The sequence below is a fragment of the Sus scrofa genome, chromosome 13 (genome assembly GCF_054392235.1).
Source record: "Sus scrofa isolate SSC_HxYL_T2T_F1_AM1 chromosome 13, Sscrofa_HxYL_maternal_Yorkshire_Landrace_v2.0, whole genome shotgun sequence".
Taxonomy (NCBI): Eukaryota; Metazoa; Chordata; class Mammalia; order Artiodactyla; family Suidae; genus Sus; species Sus scrofa.
The window spans coordinates 24167278-24192863 of NC_139395.1; the positions used below are offsets into that span (position 1 = coordinate 24167278).

A 25586-nucleotide genomic window follows, 5' to 3' on the forward strand; every position below is an offset into this window, starting at 1 on the left:
AGAGTACAAAAAAAGGACAGATCCCTGCCTGGAATTTCAGAGACGTCTGATTTGTATGTATAAGAGGTGCAGACTAAGTAACAACGAAAACCATTATCAATTTCCTTATAAAAAAACTTCTAAAAATAAAACTATCTTCTTCGGAGAAAATTAATTAAGTAGATGGAGGAACCCTCGGGCCAAAAATGATGTTTTAACAAAATCTATTAACAATCACAGGAGTGTGTGCGCACGCACACACACACACACAGTATATTTAACAGATATTTCTTTTTTAATGTTTTTAATTGGTTTATTAGTTAAGATGTTCTTGTATTATTATTGAATTTATTGAATAATTTTTGAAGTTTTGATAGGGATAGAGTAGGCACAGGTAGTTTTAGAAGTCCCAGTAAAGGACCACAGATAACTAGGTAAACTTAGGGGACATTGGGAGATCACTTTAAATAAATAAATTGCTCAAAAAAGCCATGAGAACAAGGCAGGCTTGCTTGACAAGTGGAAGTGTGAGAATTGCCTCAGATCATTGGGTGGGGGATGGGATGAGGTCTGCCTTCAGATTCAGACCGAGGGCTAGAGTTTGAGGACCTCACTACTGCTGATTTGAAGACACACCTTGCCAGATACCTAGGAGGAGCTACTGCTCCAAGAAAGAGGAAGAGGTGGTCTTTTCTGACCCCCACTCCCCTTGTATGACAAAATTGCAGCCCACCTAATCCTCTGGGCAGAGCCTCCTTGCCTGCTGCCTTGCATCTCTCACAAGAGTCCTATCCTAATAAATCTATTTCTTGCCTATCACTTTGTCTCTTGCTGAATTTCTTCTGTGCAGAGACATGTAGAACCTGAACCTCAGTGAGTCCAGACACAGGGTGAATGATTCTAATTTAAAACCATGGGTTCAAGTCCCAATCCAGGTTTAGGCCTGGTTCGAATCCTGGCACATGGGTTCAAGTCCCAATCTGTGTTCTGGCTAGGTTCAGGACATTAGTGCTGTCAGTTTCAGCTGGTGACCACAAAGGGACAGTGATAAGGCAAGAAGATGTTCAGAGTTAGGTCTTGGTCCTAGAACAGTAGCTCCTGGTAGCTCCAGGACAGAACTCCTAATCTCTACACTCATCTTGATTCTGAGGTTTTTTTCCCCCCTGCTCTATTCCTTTCTTAATCCTCTTAACCCACTTTTTATTGCCCCAGCTCTTGCAGGTGCTAATACTTTATTCCCAGCTTGCAGCCAGACCACCTCCTACCTGTTGTGGCCACTGCTGGGAATACCTTCTGTTGGCAACTTCTCAGGTGCTAATAGCTGGTTGGGAAATTACCTTGGAAGGGATAACATCTAAAATAGCAAGTGCAAATCTTGACCAAGTTGTGAGGGTGTATTTTCAATTTGGATAACATGAGAGTTAGAGGCATTACCTCAGGGTTGGGTCTGAAATGGGTCAGGCTGCATCAGTCTCAACTAGAACCCCTCCGTACAATAAGGCCCAAAGGCCTCATTTAAGGTGTGTGTAGCTTGGAGGGATAATTCTGATATAAACACAGAAGACATTTTAACTGATCCAGCTTATGGGGCCATCCGAAGGTCAGCCCCTACTCAAGGAGGTGCTATGGCCCAGGCGGAAGCCGACATGTCAGCAGAAGCTGTGGGAGCCCCTCCTCCAGCTGAGGCTATTGTCCAGGGGAAGACAGAGCTAGGGATGGAAAGAGGCTCCCTTCATATTCAGGAACCTCTTCTTTGTACCCTGAGTTACCAAGGGGCCCATCCTTAGCCCAGCTAGCACTCGCAGTTGTTTAAATTACCAACCAACTGCCCCTAAGGTTTTGCCTCTCTGAGAAGTTCCTAATGGAAATCAGGGAACAATTAGAATCCATGTGCCTGGAATTCCCCTCGTGGCACAGCAGAAACGAATCCAACTAGGAACCATAAGGTTGAGGGTTCAATTCCTGGCCTTGCTCAGTGGCTTAAGAATACGGCATTTCCATGAGCTGTGGTGTAGGTCGCAGATGTGGCTTGAAACCAGCATTGCTGTGGCTCTGGCATAGGCCAGGAACAACAGCTCCAATTAGACCCCTAGCCTGGAAACCTCCATATATGCTGTGGGTGTGGCCCTAAAAAGACAAAAAACAAAACAAAACAAAACAGAAAAACAAAAAAGAATCCATGTGCCTTTCTCAATGTGCGATCTAACTATGGCAGAGGACAAGTTGGGACATTTTTCTGAGGATCCTGAACCCTTTACAAAGGGGTTTATCTGACCAGTGAGATCTTCTGATCTCAGCTGGGAGGATTTACAGATCTTACTCTCCCACTGCTGCAACCCTGAGGAAAAGCAGCATATAATACTGGCAGCCAGAGCCCATGCAGACCAACTGGCAGCCTGGGCCCAACAGGGCCATGCAGTGCACTGGGTGGGGAACGATGCTATTCCTGAGGCAGAGCCACAGTGGAACTACCAGGTGAATTCTATTGATAGAGATACACGGGATCATATGAGTAACTGTTTAATAGAGGCTATGAAGAAACTTACAGTAAAACCTGTAAACTATGAAAAGGTGAGAGAGGTCCAACAGAGACAGGATGAAAATTCTGCAGTCTTCCAAGACAGACTAGTGGAGGCCTTTAGAAAGTATACAAATGTGGATCCCTCCTCTCCTGAGGGACAGGCTCTTGTGGCTACACATTTCATTGCCCAGTCTGCCCCAGATATCAGAGGCGAACTTCAGAAAGCAACTGCTGGTCCTCAGACTCCAATGAACAATTTGTTCCAATTGGCTTATTCAGTTTTCGATAATAGGGATGTGACTGAAAAGGCTGAACGGCACCCAGAGAAATATGCAAAAGGCTCAAATGATTGCAGTGGCTTTGTCTGGTCAGAGATCACCAAAGGGGAGGCTGGCTTTTCTGGGCCAATCTGGCCCTGGCAGATCACTAGGCCCATGGGTACCCAGACAGGACCAGTGTACCCTGTGTGGACAAAAGTGGCACTGGAGAAAAGATTGCAATTGATGTGCTTTCTGCAAGCAGCCAGGGCATTGGAAGAGGGAATGTCCCAGATGCCAGAGAGTGACAGGGGCCCCTCAGCCATTGATGGTTTTGCAATCAGAAGATCCAGGGGGCCAGGGGCCAAAAGTGGCTCTGCCTAGAGATACCATCTGCATAACAAATGCAGAGCTTCAGGTGGTCATTGATGTAGCAGGCCACTTAATAGAATTTCTTAAGTGAGATACTGGTGCAACCTTCTTTACCCAAAGGATTGGAAACTTTAGTCATCATAAGGAGTACATAATGGGGCTGTCAGGGAAGAGGCAAGGGTACACTTTCTTGGAGCCCCTCTTGTGTAACATCAATGGCCAGCGGATTTTACATTCCTTCCTGTTTGTGCCTGACTGCCCCATCCCTTTAGTAGGAAAAGATTTATTAACTACGTTGGGGGTCACTCTGTTTCTGGCACAGCAAGGGACCCACCCTCATCACCAAATGATTCTAACAGAAAACAGAGGAACCGATTGAATCTGAAGCTGAGATAGAAGCCTGTGGACCCTGGAGTGTAGAATATGGAGGTTCTAGACTTGGCCAAAGATATCCAGTTGAGACCTGGGCAGGAATATCCCTGCACAAAGCATTACTCTTTAAAATCAGAGGCAGAGAATACTGCTAAGAACCGAACTCATTTATGGAGAGAGGGTTCCCAAAAGGCAAGGTGCCACCCACGGACCAGGAAATCATGGGAGTCGAGGGACCCAAAGGAGACAACGGTGCACCTGGTCCCCACGGTTTCCAACAACCCCTCCTCCCCCCAGCCAGTGAGCCTAGAGCCTCAGGTCCTATAGGTCCCTGTGGTTCCCCTGACCCCCTTGGCAAGAATGCTAAAGTTGGAAAGCCTGGTAGCCCTTATGAAAAAAAAAAATGAAGCTCCTGGTCAGATGGGCCCCATGGTGAGAGATCACACTGGACCCCCTGGCCCTGTTGGTGCTTATGGAAATGATGATGCTACTGGTGCTGCCAAACCCCCTAGTCCCACGGACCCTGGTGGTCCTTCTGGCTTCCCTGGTGCTGTTGGTGCTAAAGGTGAGGTTGCTCCCTGAGAAGCCCCTCTAGACCTTGGGCACCAGTGGTCCCCCCCTGATCCCAGGGGCAAAAGAAGTGAACCTGGTGCTCCTGGCAGCAAAGCAGAGCCTGGCCCCACTGGTATTCAAGGCCCCCCTGGCCCTGCTGGAGAAGGCAAGTGAGGAGACCAAGGTGAACCTGGACCTGCTGGCCTGCCTGGACCCCCTGGCAAGAGTTGTGGACTGGGTACTGCTGGAGAGCCTGGCAAAGCTGGAGAGCAAGGTGTTCCTGGACCCCCTGGCATTGTTGGTCCTGATGGCAAAGATGGAGAAGCTGGAGGTCAGGGACCCCCTGGATTTATTAGCCCCACTCTAGGCAAACCCAGTAAACAGGGTGTTCCTGGAGACTTTGATGCTTCTGGCCCCTCTGGAGCAAGAGGTGAGAGAGGTTTCCCCAGCAAACGTGGTAAGCCTGACCCCCTGGCCCTGCTGGCTTCACTGGCCCCCCTGGTGCTGTTGGATAACCTGGTGCTAAAGGCAATGCTGGTCTCCCTGGCCCCATTGGTGCTCCTGAACCCAAAGGTGCTCACAGAAGTGCTGGTCCTTCTGGTGCTACTGGTTTCACCATGTGCTATTTAATCTCTAAGGTGGCTGAGAAAACAACGTCAACCAGGGCGACATTGGCTTACAGCCCTCCCAATAGAAAAGGGACAGTTAGCCAGGTATTTTACTCCTTCCCTAGGGAGGCCTACACCCTATCTCAGCAGGAAGTAGTTACTGAACTGTCTGAGCAGTTACTGAACTGTAGCCCAATATCCCCTTTAAGCATAAAGGGGTAAAACACCCGGAGGGGGAATGATAGGGATGGGGTAGACACAAGTAGATTTAGAAGTCCCAATAAAGGATCATAGACAGAGAGGGAAATCTAGGGGATTTAGAGAGATCACTGTAAGTTAATAAATTGCTCAAAAAAGCCTTCAGAACAAGGTGGGCTTGCTTTACTAGTGGAAGTGCGAGAATTGCCTCAGGTCCTTGGGTGGGGGATGGGAGGAGGCCTGCATTCAGATTCAGACCAAAGGCAAGAGCTTGAGGATGGACCTTCTGCTGATTTGAATACACGCCTTACTGGATACAGGAGGAGCTGCTATTCTCAGAAAGGAAGAGGTGGGCTTTTCCAACCCTGACTCCCTTTGGAGGAGAACACTGTAGCCCACAGGATCCTTGGGCAGAGTCTCCTTGTCTGCCAGCTTGCATTTCTCACAAGCATCCTATCCTAAGAAATCTATTTCTTGCATATCACTTTGTCTCTCACTAAATTCCTTCTGCGCAGAGACATGTAGAACCTGAACCTCAGTGAGGCAGATACAGGGTGAGTGACTCATTTAAAACCGTGGGTTTAAGTCCCAGTCTGGGTTTAGGCTGGGTTTGAGTCCTAGCCCATGGCTTGAGTCCCAATCTGGGTTTAGGCTAGATTCAGGCCATTAGTGCTGTCAGTTTCAGCTTCTCCAATGGCTTTATAGTTTTTATAAATTTTATTGGAGTATAGTTGACTTACAATGTTGTTAGTTTCAGATGTATAGCAAAGTGCATTAGCCATAAATATACATATATATTCATTCTTTTTCTGATTCTTTCCCCATTTAGGCTATCACAGAATATTGAATAGATTTCCCCATGCTCTACAGTAGGTCCTTGTGTCAACTTAAAAAAAAAATGCCCAACCTGAAAGTTGAGAATTACATTTTCTTTGGGACAAAATCAGGCCTTAAGCCTGGGAAACAGGCTCTCAGGTAGTCCTGAGAAACCACTCCGATGAGGTGAGGGGGGGAGTTAGGATAAATGAGTTTCTGCCAAAAAGAGAAGGTAGTAGGAACAAAAGACTGACAGATCATCAAAGGATTTACAGATGACAAAGGGTTTACAGAAAAAGATTTACAGAAAACCAGTTGCTACGGGAAGATGTAAAGGTCTGGGCTTACTGGAATCACTTTTTGGTATGCACCTCAGCTGGGGGTCATTCTTCTTTGTTTCTTTCTTGAGATCCCGAAGGGCTCACAGGTCTGACCTTGGGAACAGGTCTGACCTTGGGAGTGAGCAGGGCTCACCGGTCTACCCTTGGGAGTGACTGTACTGACGATGACCCTGACATCTTTTGTTTTGCCGTCTTAACTACAGCCCAGGAGGCAGTACTTCAGCCATCTGAAATACTGCCCCAAGAGGAAAGGGGAAATACAAAGATATAAGTGATAAAGGTGAAGGGGAGGTGCATGCAGCCTTGCACACATTTTACAAAGTTTGCTGCTGGTCTCTTGAAGGTTACTACTAGTCACAGTCACGAGGAGCAGATACCACCATGAAGGATTTTAGTGCTTTTCTACATATGAGGAGATGGACGAAGTGGGCGCATAAAATCTCGTAAAAATATCTAACTATCTCAAGACCTGCTCTGCCAGCTTTCCCAGAGTACAGAGTGCCTCACTCCTGGTCTCCACCCTGAGATTCGCTCAGGTCAGCTGCGGGTCAGCAGCTGCAGTGGCTCATGACTTAATCCATGTAGAGGTAGAAGGCAAGTGCCAAACTCCAGTTCACACTTGTTACCCATCGATTTTGTATATGCCAATCCTACCCTCCCAATCCATCCCTCCCTGTAACATTTCCCTTTGTTAACCATAGGTTTCAACAGATTTTTTTTTTTTTTTTTTGGTCTTTTTGCCTCTTCTAGGGCCGCACCCTCGGCATATGGTTCCCAGGCTGGGGGTCTAATTGGAGCTCTAGCTGCTGGCCTGTGCCACAGCCACAGCAACTCAGGATACGAGCCACATCTGCCACCTACACCACAGCCCACAGCAACGGCGGACCCTTAACCCACTGAGAGAGGCCAGGGATCGAACCCACGCAACCTCACGGTTCCTAGTCGGATTTGTTAGCCACTGAGCCACTAAGGGAACTCCTGTCAATAGATATTTATTGAGCCTCTTAGAGCTAAGGGTGATAGGAGTGATAAGGGTGATAGGAGTGATAGGAGTAGGCACAGGTAGTTGCAGAAGTCCCAATAAGGGACCATAGGAAAGAAGGAAACTTAGGGGACTTTGAGAGATCGCTGTAAATTAATAAACTGCTCAAAAAAGCCGTCAGAACACGGCAGGCTTCCATGACTAGTGGAGATGCGAGAACTGCCTCAGGTCATTGGGTGGGGGCTGGGATCAGGCTTGCATTCAGATTCAAACCTAGGGCAAGAATTTGAGGACTGCCCTTATGCTGATTTGAATAAGCACCAAGATCAGATACCTAGGAGGAGCTACTACTCCAAGACAGAGGAAGAGGCAGTCTTTTTCCATCCCCACCCACCTTGGGTGGGGAAAAAAAATAAAAAGTAGTCCACTGAATCCAGGGCAGAGCTTCCTTGCCTGCCCACTGGCATCTCTAACAAGCATCCTATCTGAATAAATTAATTTCTTGCCTATCACTTTGTCTCTCCCTGAATTCCTTCTGCATGGAGGCAGAGAACCTGAACTCAGTAAGTCCAGACACAGGGATGAGTGATTCTAATTTAAAACTGTGGGTTGGAGTTCCCGTTGTGGCGCAGTGGTTAACAAGTCCAACTAGGTACCATGAGGGTGCGGGTTCCATCCCTGGCCTTGCTCAGTGGGTTAAGGATCCAACGTTGCCCTGAGCTGTGGTGTAGGTTGCAGATGTGGCTCGGATCCTGTGTTGCTGTGGCTCTGGCATATGCCGGTGGCTACGGCTCCGATTAGACCCCTAGCCTGGGAACCGCCCTAGAAAAGGCAAAAAGACTAAATAAATAAACGAATGAATAAATAAATAAATAAATAAATAAATAAAAAACTGTGGGTTTAAGTCCCAGTCTGGGTTTAGGCCAGGTTCAAGTCCCGGCACATGGATTCAAGTCCCAATCTGTGTTCTGGCTCTGTTCAGGCCGTTAGTGCTGTTAGTTTCAAGAGCGGAGATACAGGGGTGAAAAGAACCGATACAAACCCCTGCTCTCATAAAACAGTCATTCTCATCGCCTTTACAATCTATCCCGCCTTTAAGTTTCTAAAACACAAAGCCCATCTCATTCCCCCTGCTGAAACCAGCCAAGAGTGGCCCAGCCTGAACCCTGTAGGGGAACAAAATTTGCCACCCCAAAATGTCTCTGGCATGTAGATTGTTTTCAGCTGAAAAAAAATCAAGGCCTAAAAGACTCAGGAAAAACCTCTGGCCCTCCCGCTACCTGCCTGAAGAACTTAAATAGAGGAACAGAGTTGTCACCAGAGGTCTCTGCAATGGATATGGGGGGAAACACCATGTCCCATTGTCCCTGCTCAGCAAACATTTGTTTACCAAACATTTGCTTTTCTACCTTCCTGTGAATTGACTTCTCCTCTTTGAAGTTCCAAACAACTACCCCCAACATCTTCTTTTGTCTTTAGCTGAAGATGATATTTAAGGTGAAGGTTTCAGCCATCTTGGTGAGTGACTCTTTTTCTGGGTCTCTCCCATGTAGGTATGTTATTAAACTGTTTTTCCTATTAATCTGTCTCATGTCAATTTAATCCTTAGACTTGCCAAAATAACCTAAAAGGGCAAAAAAATGTCTTCCTCCCCGACAATCCCTTAGAATTGTCCACAGAGAAAAATGTGCAACCTAAGAGTTGAGAATTCTGTTTTATTCTGTAGATTTGCTGAGGACTTATGCCTGGGAGGCAGCCTCTCGGGTAGCTCTGAGGGACGGCTTAGAAGAGGTAAGGGAGAAGCCAGGACATATAGAGGTTTTTGCAACCAAAAAACAGGTATTCGGAACATCAAAAGATTACCGTTAACTAAAGAAAACCAGATATCTCAAGGAATTTAGCATTTTCCTACGTATGGGAAGATGCAAGAGTCTGAGCTCAGTGAAATTATTCCTTTGACATGCACCTCATGGAGTTTCCACTGTGGTGCAGTGGGATCAGCAGCAGTGTCTGTGGAGCACTGGGATTTAAGTTTCATCCTGGCCCAGCACAGTGGGTTAAGGACCCAGCACCGCTGTGGCAACTGCAGCCTGGATCTGATCCCTGGCCTGGGAACTCCATATGCCACAGTGTGGCCAAAAAAAAAAAAAAAAAAAAATATATATATATATATATGATATGCACCTCGGCTATCTGGGGCCAGCACCTTGTTTTCTTTCACCCTGAAACCCCTTGGGGTGCACAGTTGGGGCTGCTACAGTGGCTGATGGCTTGATGGCTGCAGCATGCTCCCTAGACCCTGCAGACAGTTAGTTCAAATGTCTTCTCCTTGGGGACACTTTCCATATGGCACTAACTCAGAGTGCTCATCACTTCAAAATCATTAGTTTATATCCTCCGAGCTCAGTGAGAGCAGGAACCGTGGTGAGAACATCCAATAGTGTTTGACATAATGGGTGTTCAAAAGAACTGCTTGTTAAATGGCCCTGTGGTGCATGTGTGTTTGTGTGTTTGTGTGTGTGTGTGTGTGTGTGTGTGTGTGTGTGTATCTGTGGTTTAGTGAGAGACGGTCACACTGGACTCTTGCAACTGAGGCAATTACACGGCCATTAGCTTCTAAAGAAAGATAAGCTCTTTCTACCAACTCACACTGTTCATGCTGCTCTCAGGTCAGTGGGTCCTCAAATAAACAAATAAACAACTGCTGTCTGGTGGCAGCATGGCAGTGGTGATTTTGGTGAATTTGATGACCAAATGAGTTTTATTACCCTGTAGCTTAAGGGAACAAGTGTGTGCACAGCCCACAACAGCGACCCATCAACCTCCAACTACAAGGTCAGAAAAGGTGAGAAAGGAAATTACATTCTGCTCTTGGAGTTCAACCGTGACCTACACGATACCTGTGTTCCCCCTTCTACCTTTGCTGAGAACAAGGCACTGCTGGTTTTGCTCAGTAGTTTTGCTACAATGAAATGTGTACGGCAGTATCTCAGTGTATTCATTCATTCATTAAGATTTTGAGTTAGACTACAAGATTTATTAACACTCCCAAAGCTTCCACAAATCTCCAAAGCCATGAAAAACATCAAGGTTGACTCTAAAATCTTTAGACATGCTGCTTTGCCTCCAATTTGGTGGCAATCAAGGTTCAGTAGAGTTTGTGTGGCCTTTTAGGTCCAACCATATTTAAAATACAAATGCCAAGATTCACAGATGCAGTCATGATGATGACTGAACATGCAAAAAACAGTCCTGCATCTTTGATCACCCTGCTGATTGCCAAGCACTGAGTTCATGTGCACTGGCTTTCAATCAACCATTTTCATGTCTGTCAGCTCAGAATATCAACTTCAGCTACAGAAATGTTCTTGACAAACAGTTTGCAATGTAATAAGTTGCTCATAAAGGGAAAAAGGAAAAAGAAAAATCAAATTTAAACTGCCTCTCAGCCTTGATTTTTGTGATAAGATGGAGAGCCTTAGATGCTTTTTAAAGAGCACCAAATCCTAACCACTAGACCACCAGGGAAGGTTAGACGCTTAGAGGATGATTACAATTTGTATACACCCGTAGGAGCAGAATGCAAAATCAAAATATAAAAGAGTGTGCAAAGTAGCATTCATTTTATGTTCAAAACACATGGAAAGATTCTCAACATTGCTAATTATTAGAGAAATGCAAATCAAAGCTACTATAAGGTACTACTACTTTACAACAGCTAGGATGGCCATCGTCAAAAAGTCTGCAAATAAATGCTGGAGAGTGTGTGTAGGAAACGGAACCCTCTTACACTGTTGGTATGAATGTAAATTGGTACAACCACTATGGGAAACAGTATGGAGATTCCTCAAAAAACTAAAAATAGAACTACCATTTGATCCAGCAATCCCACTCCTGGGCATCTATCCTAAGAAAACCATAATTTGAAAAGATATATGCACCCCAATGTTCACTGCAGCACTATTTACAACAGCCAACACATGGAAGCAACCCAAATGCCCATTGACAGAGGACTGGATAAAGAAAATTTGCTACATATATACAATGGAATACTACTCAGATTTTAAAAAGCATGGAATAATGCCATTCAGAGCAAAATGGATGGAACTAGAGATTATCATGCTAAGTGAAGTTAGATGTGAAAGACAAACATCATATGATATCACTTATATGTAGAATCTAAAAAAAGAATACAGGAGTTCCTGTCATGGCACAGCGGAAATGAATCCAACTAGGAACCATGAGGTTCCAGGTCCGATCCCTGGCCTTGCTCAGTGGGTTAAGGATCGGGTGTTGCTGTGGCTGTGGTATAAGCCGGCAGCTACAGATCCGATTAGACCACTAGCCTAGAAACCTCCATATGCCGCGGGTGTGGCCCTAAAAAGACAAAAGACAAAAAAATTAAATAAAAATAAATAAATAAAATAAAAAAAGAATACAAATGAACTTATTTGCAGAACAGAAACCAACAGCAGACTTTGAAAAAACTTATGGTTACCAAAGGGGACAGATGGGGTTGGAGAAGGATATACTGGGGATTTGGGGTTGGCATATGCACACCATGGTATATGGAATGATTGGTCTACAGGGACCTGCTGTATAGCACAGGGAATTCTACCCAATATTCTCTGATAATCTATGTGGGAAAAGAATCTGAAAGAGAATGTGTGTGTACAGGTATGGCTGAATCACTCTGTTGTACAGCAGAATTATCACACCATTGTAAATCAACTATACCTCGATAAAACTTAAAAAAAAAAACGCATCAGGAACAAATGAAAATAGCTCACTTCTGCACAGGCAGTGAAAAGACAACACTCAGGACACAGATACAGATGTCTCCACCTCTGCCCTCCTGAGAACAGGCTGAGGAGTGGGAGTGGGGTCCTCCTGCCCAGACTGAACACCACCCCCACATCAGACCCAGGGAAGGGAACCATGAAAGACACAGATTGAAGCCAAGTGGGCTGTGTGACCCCAGGCATGTCTCTTCATGGCTCTCAGCCTCTCTGTTCCCACTGGTGACAAGAAAGTTGGAGAACTCTGGTTCCTATGTTCAACATTTTAGTAGTTTGTTTTTACCTGCAGAAAAGCACAAGGAATAAAAATGATACTTTTTTCCTCCTTTCAATGACAGCAAAACATGAATTACTTACATTAAATTTTAAAAGACCCAATAGAACTGTGCCCCTTCCCCCTCCTCCTAGTGTTCCCAGTAACATGTTTTCTATCTACTTCCATATAATTCAGGACTGAAGATATTTCTTCCAAATTTGTACCTTCTGAATGTGCTATTTTATAGCATTTATATTTTTAATGAATAAGTGTGTTTTTTCTTTAAGAAGCTGCATTGGGTGGGTGGAGAACCCAAAGACATCACTCTTCCTCTTAGAAATCTGGGGCTATAAATATTTTGTGTGTGCAGATTTTTTTAAGATGATGTTTACAGCATTTAACACAGAGAGTATCTGCCTTAAGACAGCTTCATTTCTGACCCCTATATGTAAAGTTTTTCCTTTTTTTGTCATTTTAGGGCCACAGCAAAGTTCCCAGGCTAGGGGTCAAATCAGAGCTGCAGCTGCCAGCCTATACCACAGTCACAGCCATGCAAGATCCAAGCTGCGCCTGTGACCTACACCACAACTCATGGCAATGCCAGATCCCCCACCCACTGAGCAAGGCCAGGGATCAAATCCACATCCTCAAGGATACTAGTCAGATTCATTCCCACTACACTATAATGGGAACTCCAACAATAGTTTTTGTTTTTTGGTTTTTTTTCTTTTTAACTTATAATTTCACTACTGATCAAAGTGCACATTTACCTATGTTGAAAGATAGCTACTTAAGAACATATTCCATGTTGGGGAAGGAAGCTTATCTACAGCATGTATGCCCAGTGAAAACACTTATTTCATAGCTCATTTTTATTTATGTAGATTTTCTTTTGATGTTTGACTTCCTTTTGCTCTAAGCTATATTTGAAACGGGTAACACAATGCATGGCCCACAGAATTAACCTTTTCACCACAGAGGTCAATCTTTAATTTGTGAAATTAATGTCTGATGATTTTGAGTCAACATGAATCAAGAATGAAAGATGGTGAACCCATCCCCCTGTGAAATTAAACCTCTGCCAAAGTGAGGAGAAAGACATTTGGAGCAAATTGAAGGAGGCCAGACCAGTACAGTGACTGAGATAAGAAAGCTTCTGTGCTGATGGGAAATTGTTTGTTCTGTGTTTCTAGTATCGGGTGATGTAATTGATTTTATTACTAAAAATTTTTGGAAGTATCATTGATTTACACTGTTGTGTTAGTTTCAGGTATATAGTAAAATGATTCACATATAGATACGTATATATTTTTCAGGTTCCTTTCTATTATAGGCTATTATAAGATAATAGAAATGGAAATGTAGTTCCCTGTGGTATATAATAGGTCCTTGTTGCTTATCTATTTTATATACAGCAGTGTATCAGATGATGTGGTTTAATATTCTTCTAAACTAGAAAATTAAACAGGCTTGGTGGCCCTGACACCATTTTTTTTAGTTGAACAAGAGAACTTGGTGGGCCTGGTATCATGGTTCAGTCATAGAGCTATCACAGTGGAATTTGGAATAAAGTCTGCCTGAATTTGGTCAGGATTTTAAAGACTTTTGAGTCTTGTACTAAAAAGCAACAATGAACTGTAACCAGTGATGTCAGGCCACAACAAAAATAAAAATAGATAAATAAGACTACATCAAAATCATAAATGTGCATTAAAAGACACAATCAAGAGTGAAAAGGCAACCTACACGATGGGAGAAAATATTGGCAAATCGTATATCTGAAAATCACCAATAAATAAAGAATGCCTACAATTCAAAAACAACAACAACAACAAAACCCCCCAAGCAACACAATTAAAAAATTGGCAAAGTGGAGTTCCTGTCGTGGCTCAGCAGTTAAGGAATCTGACTAGCATCCATGAGGATGCAGGTTTGATCCCCAGCCTTGCTCAGTGGGTTAAGGATCCAGCATTGCTGTGGCTGTGGTATAGGCCAGCAGCTACAGCTCCAATTCGACCCTTAGCCTGGAACCTCCATATGCTGTGGGTGCACCTCTACAAAGCAAATAAAATAAATAAATAAATAAATAAATAAATAAAAATTGGCAATGCACTTATATAGACATTTCTCCAAGGAAGACACAAAATGGCCACTAAGTACAAGAAAAGGTTCTTAACATCACTAATTATTAGGAAAAAGCAAATCAAGGAGTTACCGTCATGACACAGTGGAAATGAATCATGAGGAACCATGAGGTTGCGGGTTCAAACCCTGGCCTCGCTCAGTGGGTTAATTAAGGGTCCGGCATTGCCATGAGCTGTGGTGTAGGTTGCAGACGCAGCTCAGATATGGTGTTGCTGTGGCTCTGGCGTAGGCCAGTGGCTACAGCTCTGATTAGACCCCTAGCCTGGGAACCTCCATATGCCACAGGTGCGGCCCTAAAAGGACAAAAGATAAAAAAAAAAAAACGGGGGGGGGGAATCCAAATCACAGTGAGATCACCTCACATCAATTTGGACAGCTATTATCAGAAAACTAAAATCAGAAAAGTGGGAACTCTCGTGCTCTACTATTGCGAATGTAAAATGCTGCAGCTGCTACAGAAACAGCACAGCAGGCCCTGAAAAATTTAAAGAGAATTATCATTCAATCCAGTAATTCCACGTCTGAGTATACGCCCCAAAGAATTGAAAACAGGGTCTCCAAGAGATATCTATACACCTATGTTCATGGCAACACTATTCACAACAGCCAAAAGATGGAAGGAAGCAAACCTCAGGGTCTATCAATGGATAAACAAACAAACTGTGCTGCGTATAAGCAATGGAATATGATTCGGCCTTAACAAGGCAGGAAATTCTGACACCGGGTACAACATGGATCAACCTTGAGTGCATACATTAAGTACGTTGTGCTAAGTGAAATAAGCCAATTACAGAAAGACACATATGTTACGATTCTACTCATATGAGAAACCACCTACAGAACTTAAACTCAGAGAGACAGAAAGGAGAGGGGTGGCTGCCAGGAGATGGGGGGTGTGTTGTTTCTTGGGTCTAGAGTTTCAGTTTTGCCAGAAAAGTTCTGGAGATTAGTGTATGACATGTGAATGTACTGAACACTACTAAAATGTACACACCTAAAAATGGTTATGATGGAAATTTTTATATTATGTGTACTTTACCACAATTTCTTTTTGTCTTTTGTCCTTTTTTAGGGCTGCACCCGTGGCATATGGAGGTTCCCAAGCTAGGGGTCTAATCAGAGCTGTAGCCACTGGCCTATACCAGAGCCACAGCAATGCAGGATCCTTAACCCACTGAGTGAAACCAGGGATCGACCCCGCAACATCATGGTTCCTAGTCGGAATCGTTCATCACTGAGCCACAATGGGAACTCCTATTTTACCACAATTTTTTAAAAAATATAAATTGTGTCAGGTGCATATATCAGTATTTATCCACTACCCGTTATTGGGCTTGTAGTTTGCTTAGACCAGGTCTAATGTTTACCTATTAAAAATAAAGCGGCAGTAAAAATGCTAATGCCTTAAGCTATTCTCTGTGTTTTGTATTTGGTTTAACGGTGGACTAAGTCCTTAAGCACTGAATGAGTAGGTTATAGGTGATCAACACATTTATAGTCTCTTCCTCATCAGAATTTACCTTTAAATGTATTAATTAATGTCCGTTGTCTAGGAAATTTGCCGGGACTTACTGGTTAGAGGTGGTCTAAAAGTTTTCCAATACTCCTGGAAGGTACTATATTTTAAATTTTTAAATCTACAGTGAACCTTTTATTCAGAAGAAAAACATATTTACAGGATTGTTAATACAGATATATATTAGGATATTTAAGGCCATTTATAAAGACCCTTGTGGTGAGATCCACTCAGAATTCCTGACTAAAATACTATCTGTCCCCTTTACAATGTAACTACCAGGCAGAGTCAGCTACATCTATTACCATAGTTCTCACTTGGCTCTAGACCCTAGGAAGCTTGGGCCTGTTTTTTTTTTTTTTTTTTTTTTTTTTTTTTTTTTTTTTTTTTGGTCTTTTTGCTATTTCTTGGGCCGCTCCCGCGGCATATGGAGGTTCCCAGGCTAGGGGTCCAATCGGAGCTGTAGCCACCGGCCTACACCAAAGCCACAGCAACACGGGATCCGAGCCGCGTCTGCGACCTACACCACAGCTCACGGCAACGCCGGATCGTTAACCCACTGAGCAAGGGCAGGGACCGAACCCGCAACCTCATGGTTCCTAGTCGGATTCATTAACCACTGCACCACGACGGGAACTCCTTGGGCCTGTTTTTACACAGTGTTCTTTACCCAGCGTTTTGTTAAAATATTTCTGTGCTCTTCCTCTTTTACTTGAGAGCATAGGCATGGGAACTGTAGGCCATGAATGGTGCAGGGAATTTTATATACTCTATTCCAGCTGTGTAATGTAGATGCCCAGATTCTCTTTCTACCAATAAAACTGATGCACAGAGTTTGAGTAACTTGATAGTTACTATATAGTGATTCTTGGCCTTACTCTATTCAAGCTTTTCTTTTAAGTTGCTACCAGCCTTTTTCGAAGTAAAGAGGATACATAAATAAATAATGTAAACCAGTGATTTCAATGTCAAACTGTCATTTTATTTAGTGCTGAGCACTGAAGGCGGGAGGACCGCTAGAGCCAGAAGGAAATCAATCATCTCTTCAGCCTCATCTTTGACAAGCAAGGACCAGGAAGGTGACCTCCATGACCTGGAGCATAAAGTGGGCCTTTAGCTATGTTTGCACCTTATTTTTCAAAACAGAGTGAAATCATCTTTTATGGCTCATTTTTACCTCCTGTGCAAGGATCTCACTGCCTATGAGTCTCAGGGTCAGCGAACTCCCAAGAAAAGACTAAGAGTGAGATTTAAACATAATAAAATCAATTCGTACTACAGTGCAACGCAGCTATATGAATAATGAAGATTCAAGCTTCATGTGAAAAGTCATCCTTACTATTCTTCAATACAGTTTTTTAATTATCTACTCTTGGCACTATAAGATCTCTATTCTCCAGGTTTCTTAGCTGCTATATTCATTTATACCTTTGAGGAAAAAAGAACTAATTTAAATTGTTACTTGTTACCATCTAATCTACTTCTAGAATTTATCCTAGGAAGTAAACAGGGAATATATGAAACAAGTATGTACAAAAATGTTAATAAATTATTTATTTTTTAAATGCAGTTATTTTTTTTTTAAAAAAGAAGAAAATGTGCAATAATAAGAGATTATTTAAATTATACATCATATGAAGGAATTCAGAAAAGCAATTAAAAGTTATGATGCAGGGAGCTCCCGTCGTGGCACAGGGGAAATGAATCCGACTAGGAACCATGAAGTTTCGGGTTCAATCCCTGGCCTTGCTCAGTGGGTTAAGGATCTGGCATTGCCGTGAGCTGTGGTGTAGGTTGCAGACGCATCTCGGATCCCACGCTGCTGTGGCTGTGGTGTAGGCTGGTGGCTATGGCTCCCTAGCCTGGGAATCTTCATATGCCATAAGGTGTGACCCTAAAAAGCAAAAAAAAAAAAAAATGATGCAGACCTTTATTTAGTGCATGGATAAAAAGATAATCCTATTTATCTAAACAAATAGATACTGCTATATGCTTTTGGGCTTATCAAATACCTAGAAGGACCACAAAACACATTTGGGGAGCTCCCGTCATGGTTAACGAATCTGGCTAGGAACCATGAGGTTGCCGGTTTGATCTCTGGCCTCACTCAGTGGGTTAAGGATCTGGCGTTGCCATAAGCTGTGGTGTAGGTCGAAGATGCGGCTTGGATCCTGCATTGCTGTGGCTCTGGCGTAAGCTGGCAGCAACAGCTCTGATTTGACCCCTAGCCTGGGAACCTCCATATGCTGAAGATGCAGCCCTAAAAGGACAAAAGACAATACAATAAAATAAAATAAAATAAAAAGCATTTTGGGGAGTTCCCACTATGGTGCAGTGGGTTAAGGATCTGGTGTTGCTGCAGCTGTGGCATAGGTCACAGCTGCAGCTCAGATTTGATCCTAGCCCAAGAACTTCCATATGCCATGGGTGCAGCCAAAATAAAATAAAATAAAATGCATTTGTAATTATCTCTATGTAACAGGACCACAAATGAGCTATATTATATATGCAATCTTCTTGCAATTTTTATAAAGTAATATTTTATAATCAGTGAAAGGACAATTAAGGACAATTATTTCTATCTAGGAAAATTTAACTATTTGAATACCTGTCCAAAGTTAATTCACCATAATATCAAATCATAATGAACTTGGCTTGAATATCCCCATCAGTAATCACAGATTTTTACAAACATTTATGATGTACTAATAAAAAAAATCAATGAAGTCAATGAGTATAATTTATAAGTTTTGTGATATCTTATGATCCAGTGAAACATATTCAATATTTCTTTGATTCTACCTTGTTTCCCTTGCCTTTGAGACCTGTGGTAGGAAAAATAACACTCTGCACTCCAAGATGTCCATATCCTAATGCCTAGAACCTGTCAACATCTATGTCAGGTGGCAGAAAAGAATTAAGGTCACAGATAAACTAGGGTTTCTAATCAGCTGACCTTGATACAGTGAGATTTACCCTGGGTCATTCAGGCAGCCCAATGTATTCAGAAGGGTCTTTTAAATGTGGAAAAGGGAGGTGGAAAGTCAGTGTCACAGGGTGCCGGTGAGAAAGACTAGACCAGCCACTATGGCTTTAGAGATGGAAGGGAACACAAGCCAAGGAAAGTGGGCAGCCTCTAGGAGCTGGACTTTCCTCTGGAGCTTCTAAAAGGAATGCAGTCTTGCCCAAATCTTGTGTTTAGCCTAGTGAGACCTACTGCAGACTCTAATCTCAAACACTGTAAAATTTAAATAAAATTATATTGTTTTAAGCCACCAAGTTCGTAGTAATTTTTAGCAATAGGAAACTAATATGGGCCTTGATATTTTCATACGATTTTATGGTTAAATGTAAAAGTTCTGCTCCTACTTCATTACTAATTTATACCAATATATTGTTGTCAGAAATAGAAAAGATGTCCTTGGATCATGGAGCTATGCTTTACCTTATTACATGTCATTTTACCTGGAAATCTGCAGACACACCACACACACACACACACACACACACACACACACACACACACTCATACCTTTGATTCATTTCATTATTCATTATTCATTATTCATTTTTCTTTTTCTTTTTTTCTTTTTAGGGCTGCGCCTGCAGGATATGGAAGTCCCCTGGCTAGGGTGCTGAAATGGAGCTGCTGGCCTACACCACAGCCACAGCAACACCAGAGCCACATCTGTGACCTATGCTGCAGCCTGCAGCAACACTGGATCCTTAACCCACTGAGTGAGGCAGGGGATCGAACCTGCATCCTCATGGATACTAGTTGGGTTTGAAACCCACTGAGCCATAATGGGAACTCCCCCATTTATCTTTTGAACATATTTTTATCATAAAAGTTTCTTTTCTTTTCTTTTCTTTTTTTGTCTTTTCGCCATTTCTTGGGCCACTCCTGTGGCATATGGAAGTTCCCAGGCTAGGGGTTGAATAGGAGCTACAGCTGCCAGCCAAAGCCCGAGCCACAGCAACGCGGGATCCGAGCCGCGTCTGTGACCTACACCACAGCTCACGGCAACGCCGGATCCCTAGCCCAGTGAGCAAGGACAGGGATCGAAGCCTCACCCTCATGGTTCCTAGTCGGATTCCTTAACGGCTGAGCCACAACGGGAACTCCTAGCATAAAAGTTTCTATTCATTCCCAGTATTCTGATCTCTTACAGAATAAACTAAACAAGAACCTTTCTCTCACCTACCTTCTACTCCCCATGTCATCTCCCCAGTTCTTATTTATAAAGCCTGACCGGAGAATGAATTCCTGACCCCAGATTCTCACTGACTTTAAAAAACAAGACCTGAAGTCCGGGAGAGTTATGCCTCCTGCTTGGTTTTTGTTCCCCAGGATTACCTTGGCAATGCTGGGTCTTTTATGGTTCCATATAAATTTTTGGATAGTTTGTTCTAGTTCTGTGAAAAATGCCATGAGTAATTTAATAGGGACTGCAGCAAATCTGTACATTGTTTTGGGTAGTATGACTATTTTTATGATATTAGAATGTATATATGTATGTGTGACTGGGTCACTTTGCTGTACAGTAGAAAACTGACAGAACACTGTAAACTTAACCATAATGGAAAAAATAAAAATCACTTAAATTGAAAAAAAAAAAAAAAACAAGGCCATTTGAGGAATTCAGATGCATCTCTTGCTGCAACCACAAGGGGGTGCCTTGTACATAGAGTAGTGCTTTGTCTAACAGATGGAACCAAGAACAGAATGGTGCTTTGATTCTTTCATTCTTGTTGGAACGATGGACCCTGACACAGCAGTTGCACAGACAGGTCTACCAGGTTGGATGGCCTCTCATGTACCAACCCAGGCTGGGCCAGGGCCCACTGCAGAATTCTTGGTAGGAGTGAGCCAAGTAATCACGTAGCCACGAATCCAGAGCCCAGAACCCCATAAAGCTTCTTTCTCCCAATCTCCTCTTTGGCCTCTCCTTTCAGATCTTACCTACTCAAAATATCAAAACACGTTCCTGAACAATGACTTCCTGGCCACCTCTAATAGTAGGGATTCTAAATGTTTTCAAGATTCTCTTCCACCTTGACTCCCTTCAGATGGGTCCTACTTTCTGGACCCTCTCTCCAGAGCAAAGAAAAACAAATGGACAAATAAGAGCAGAAGGTAAATCTCCAGAGTATATCCTATTATACAGAATAATTAGATTACATATGTTGCTTTAAAAAAACAATTTTTTTTACTCATCTGCCTAGTTTGTCCTATTATCTCAAAGTAATTGTGTATGTTAAACATTTTCTTTTAATTGAAAATTTCTATTTTCTCATTCTGCTGAGTATATGTGGACAAAGGAGTTTCACAAATAAGGCAATGCTTCCTGACTTTATTGCCCTTGTTCATGAAGGAAAGAGTGTGTAATAGTTAAGAGTTTAAATATGTCCTTTTCTCTTTTTCCCACACTGTCCTTGGAAATGTTGAATAAAGAATGTCTGCCATTTCAGTAAACAAAGGATGTTGCGGCCATCAAGCTCTCAGCCTCTGCAGCCACCCCCACTATGCACCCTGAGGGATTCATAATAAAGAAAAACAAAATACTGTTCCAAGAGAGCTAAGGTCCATATTCAAGGAATAACCTTAATAAGTTCAGATTCTTGCTGCTTCCCATAGAAAATCTCTAAATTCATTAACTTGAGATGTCTGTTTTAATTTTTTTATAATTAGCATTTATCCTTTTTTTTTTCCCTCTGGCCACATCTGTGGCATGTGGAAGTTCCTGGGTTGGGGAACCACAGCACCACAGCAATGAGCCGAGCCACAGCAGTAACAATGCTAGATCCTTAACCTGCTGAACCACCAGGGAACTCCAGCATTTATATTTCAATGTTTGAGTACCTGGTTTTTTTGTTCGTTTGTTTGTTTTTGCAAAGACTCCTATATATCCTAGTTTATCCCTTACCTCTTTGTCTTCAGGCTTAAGTCCTTAGTAGGTCCACCAAATAAGACATAATGCTCGACTTCTAGGATGTGCATGGTTCTTTCAGTTGACAAAACCCACAAAGTACGTAAATTTTCTTTAAAACTGTCAAGCTCAATTTTCAAAAAGTGAAAAGCATTCTACAAATGTAGAATACATATTTCAAAGACTTATTTATTCACAAGTGAGGGCCCCTGCGGGATGGTAAAGCTGGTTCAAACAACATATGAGGAACAGATTTATATAGGCTGCCTGAGAAAATCTGCTGAAATAGGTTTGCTAAGTTAGAGAAAGGACAGGTTAATGTTCTATAGGGCAATAAAACTGTAACCATTGTCGTTCTCTATTCATTTGCATCTGTACAGAAATCATTTGCTTCTCCATGAGACACAAGTCTACAGGTTAACATGTAACTTCACAGAGTCCCGGCCAGCCATGATCAACAGTGGCAGTAAAACAAAGCTGCAGTACCCTAAATAATTAAATAATCCTTGTCCGGGTTTGTTCAACAACGCTTAGGTATGAAACTGTGAGCAGATGGCTTCCTCCTTTTGTTTTGTTACCTGGCCTTCAGTGATTTTTTTTTTTTTTATAAGTAGCTGGAAAATCTCCTTATATCCACTTCGCTCTTTCCCCAGGATGTACTCTTTCCCAGTTAATGTTTTCAGCTTCTCCGTCTTTGATCTGTCTTTCTAATGGGGAACTCATTTGCCTTTTGCCAGGCCATCTTCTAGACAGCGGTGCATAACAGTTTACAGGTCATAAAGTGCCTTGATAGCAACAGTGTCATTTTTCTTCAGTATGTAAGGAGTTACAGGGTAACTCAAGAAGAATTGAACAAATTCAAAAAATTATTACTCAGTCACCAGATTTTATATGAATGTAAAATGGTCATTTTTTACTTAATTTGATCCTCACGAAAGCCTTAGAAGATAGATTTTGTTACAGATCAGGAAACTGAGGCTCAAATAAAGTCACATGAGCAGAAAGGTTTCACAGCCGCTGCATTTTCCACTGGCTTCACTGCTTTAGGCTATTATTTTTCAAACATTAGGATTGAAGTTTTCCATTTAAAGTTTAGGTTTATCTTGTCTGCAGTTTAGGTACCAATGTGTGATTTTAAAAACATGAAGAAATAGTTCAAAATCATTTGTTAATTAAACTTTAAAATTAAAATTACAATTAGGGTAAAAGTCCTCCCTTAAATAATTGCTAAAATGCTGCTTTATCTTGATATTCATTAAATCTGTATCTTTCTGTGAGATTTATGGTCCAAGAAATCATCCTTTTTATCAGTTAGTTTTAATTACTGTCAATTCTATTAACCTCCCCAAGTGTCTGTCCTGAGGGCTGAGTATCCCAAAGACCCTGGAAACAGTCTATCGGTTTAAAAAAAATTATATATACCTACACACACATATGAATTCACACAAATATATATGGTGGGGGGGTGTTTTCTCAGATAAAATAGGTAAAAGCTGAAGAAAGAACTAGATTTTTCCTCACTCTGAAGACGATCTAAGGGTTTATACAGATTGGCCATCAACATTAGAAAACATAACTGAGCGAGAGAAGAGAATGTGGACTCAGCATGAGCAGGTTGAAGTTCAATTGTAATTTGGAGCCAGAAACTTACCTCATCTCTATTGACCTTACTTACATCAGCTGAAGATGTTGCAAGTAATGAGCGAGATAACACATGAGAAAGCTCTTAGTAAAATTTGAATGAATACAGATAGGGATGCTCATTCCAGCACATTCTACCTCCTTTAGGTCCTTAAATTTTAAGTGTTCCCTCTAATGCAAGAGATACTCTTTCCTAGGCGTGGGGCTCCATCCCACCACCTTCTATTCTCTACCTCCCACCATCCTTGAGATCCACTTAGCATTTCCTCTGGAAATGTTCCTCCGTTCCCAGTTATAGGTTGGTTGTCCTCTTCTTCCATCAGAATATTTATCTCAGAACTCTACTTACTTGCCCATGGTAACATTACATTAAGCTTTCCAGACAAATACCATGTGATGCCCCTTACATGAAATCTAAAATATGATACAAATGAACTTATTTACAAAACAGAAACAGACTCACAGACATATAGAATAGACTTATGTTTGTTCGGAGTTCCCGTCGTGGCGCAGTGGTTAACGAATCCGACTAGGAACCATGAGGTTGCGGGTTGGGTCCCTGCCCTTGCTCAGTGGGTTAACGATCCGGCGTTGCCGTGAGCTGTGGTGTAGGTTGCAGACGCGGCTCGGATCCCGTGTTGCTGTGGCTCTGGCGTAGGCCGGCGGCTACAGCTCCTATTGGACCCCTAGCCTGGGAACCTCCATATGCCGCGGGAGCGGCCCAAGAAATAGCAACAATAACAACAACAAAAGACAAAAAAGACAAAAAAAAAAAAAAAAAAAAAAAAGACTTACGTTTGTTAAGGGGAAAGGATGGGAGGGATAAATTAGGAGTTTTGGATTGGCAGATACAAACTACCGTATATAAAATAGATAAACAACAATAAGGTCCTACCGTATAGCACAGGAAACTATATTCCATATCTATGATAACCATAATGGAAAATAATATGAAAAAGAATATACATTTACATTATAACTGAATCACTCTGTACCCTAGAATACACACACACACACACACACACACTACAACCAAGTCACTTTATACACTAGAAACTAACACAACAATGTAAATCAGCTATGCTTCAATTTTTTTTTTTTTTTTTTTGTCTTTTTGTCTTTTTTTGTTGCCGTTGTTGTTGCTATTTCTTGGGCCGCTCCCGCGGCATATGGAGGCTCCCAGGCCAGGGGTCGAATCGGAGCTGTAGCCACCGACCTACGCCAGAGCCACAGCAACGCGGGATCCGAGCCGCGTCTGCAACCTACACCACAGCTCACGGCAACGCCAGATCGTTAACCCACTGAGCAAGGGCAGGGACCAAACCTGCAACCTCATGGTTCCTAGTCGGATTCGTTAACCACTGCGCCACGACGGGAACTCCTTTTTTTTTTTTTTTTTTTTTTTAGGGCACCTGCAGCATATGGAAGTTCCCAGATTAGGGGTCGAATTGGAGCTACAGCTGCTGGCCTTATACCACAGCCACAGCAACATGGGATCCGAGCTGCATCTGCAACCCACACCACAGCTCATAGCAATGCCAGATCCTTAACCCACTGAGCGAGTCCAGGAATCAAACCCACATCCTCATGGATGCTAGTCGGATTCGCTTCCACTGTGCCACAACAGGAACTCCCCAAATTTTAATTACTTAAGCTTTCTAGGAGAAGGAATCATATCTATACTTACCGTTTGTTAGTTCACATTACATGGCAGTTACTGAGTATGTATTTGTGGAATGAACTTGACCAATGGCATCTCTCCATCTTGCAACAAAAAGTATTGACCACAGAATAATTCATAAACAATATATACGGGATTTAAATGATACGGTCCCGACTCAAAGGATGTATATATAAAAGACAAAATTACAGAATAATGACATCATGTTTATGAGCAAAAGGAGAATATATCAGACAGACAAGCAGTACTGCATGTGGATAAAGAAGAAAGGAAGTGTTTTATAAGAATAAGAAAGTTTGATTCATCCTTTCCTAACAGCCTTAAATCATTAGCATTCAAAACTGTAAACGCAAACAAAACACTCCCAACCTCAGACTGAGGCTACCCCTGGCAACATGACAGCTGTGGGCTGGAGAACACAGAACATGGAGGACATTTCACAGAGGACAACGCGAAGGAGAACATTTTGTTTACAGTCACTCTTTGGCATTGTCTCCATAGAGCCTTTGTTGCTGAACTTAAAGGGCTTCCTTCTCAGCACATAGTCTTGTTTGTCAGGTCATTATTTTTACTCAAGCAAATCTTCCAGTATATTCTTTGTGCTAACTGCTTTTTCATTC

The 25586-nt window shown here is 42.5% G+C and overlaps 1 protein-coding gene across 7 annotated transcripts in view; it reads right to left on the bottom strand.

The window, feature by feature from the left end:
- LOC102158325 (uncharacterized) overlaps positions 1-25586 on the bottom strand; it is a 503690-nt gene that overhangs the window by 188059 nt on the left and 290045 nt on the right. For 2 of the 7 annotated variants that reach the window (XR_014822504.1, XR_014822506.1), the window contains exon 1: positions 21642-21876. The exons of the other annotated variants lie outside the window; for them this stretch is intronic. The gene's annotated coding sequence lies outside the window, so the exon portion shown is untranslated. Of the gene's footprint in view, positions 1-21641; positions 21877-25586 lie in introns of those variants that run through there. 7 annotated transcript variants of the gene reach the window in all.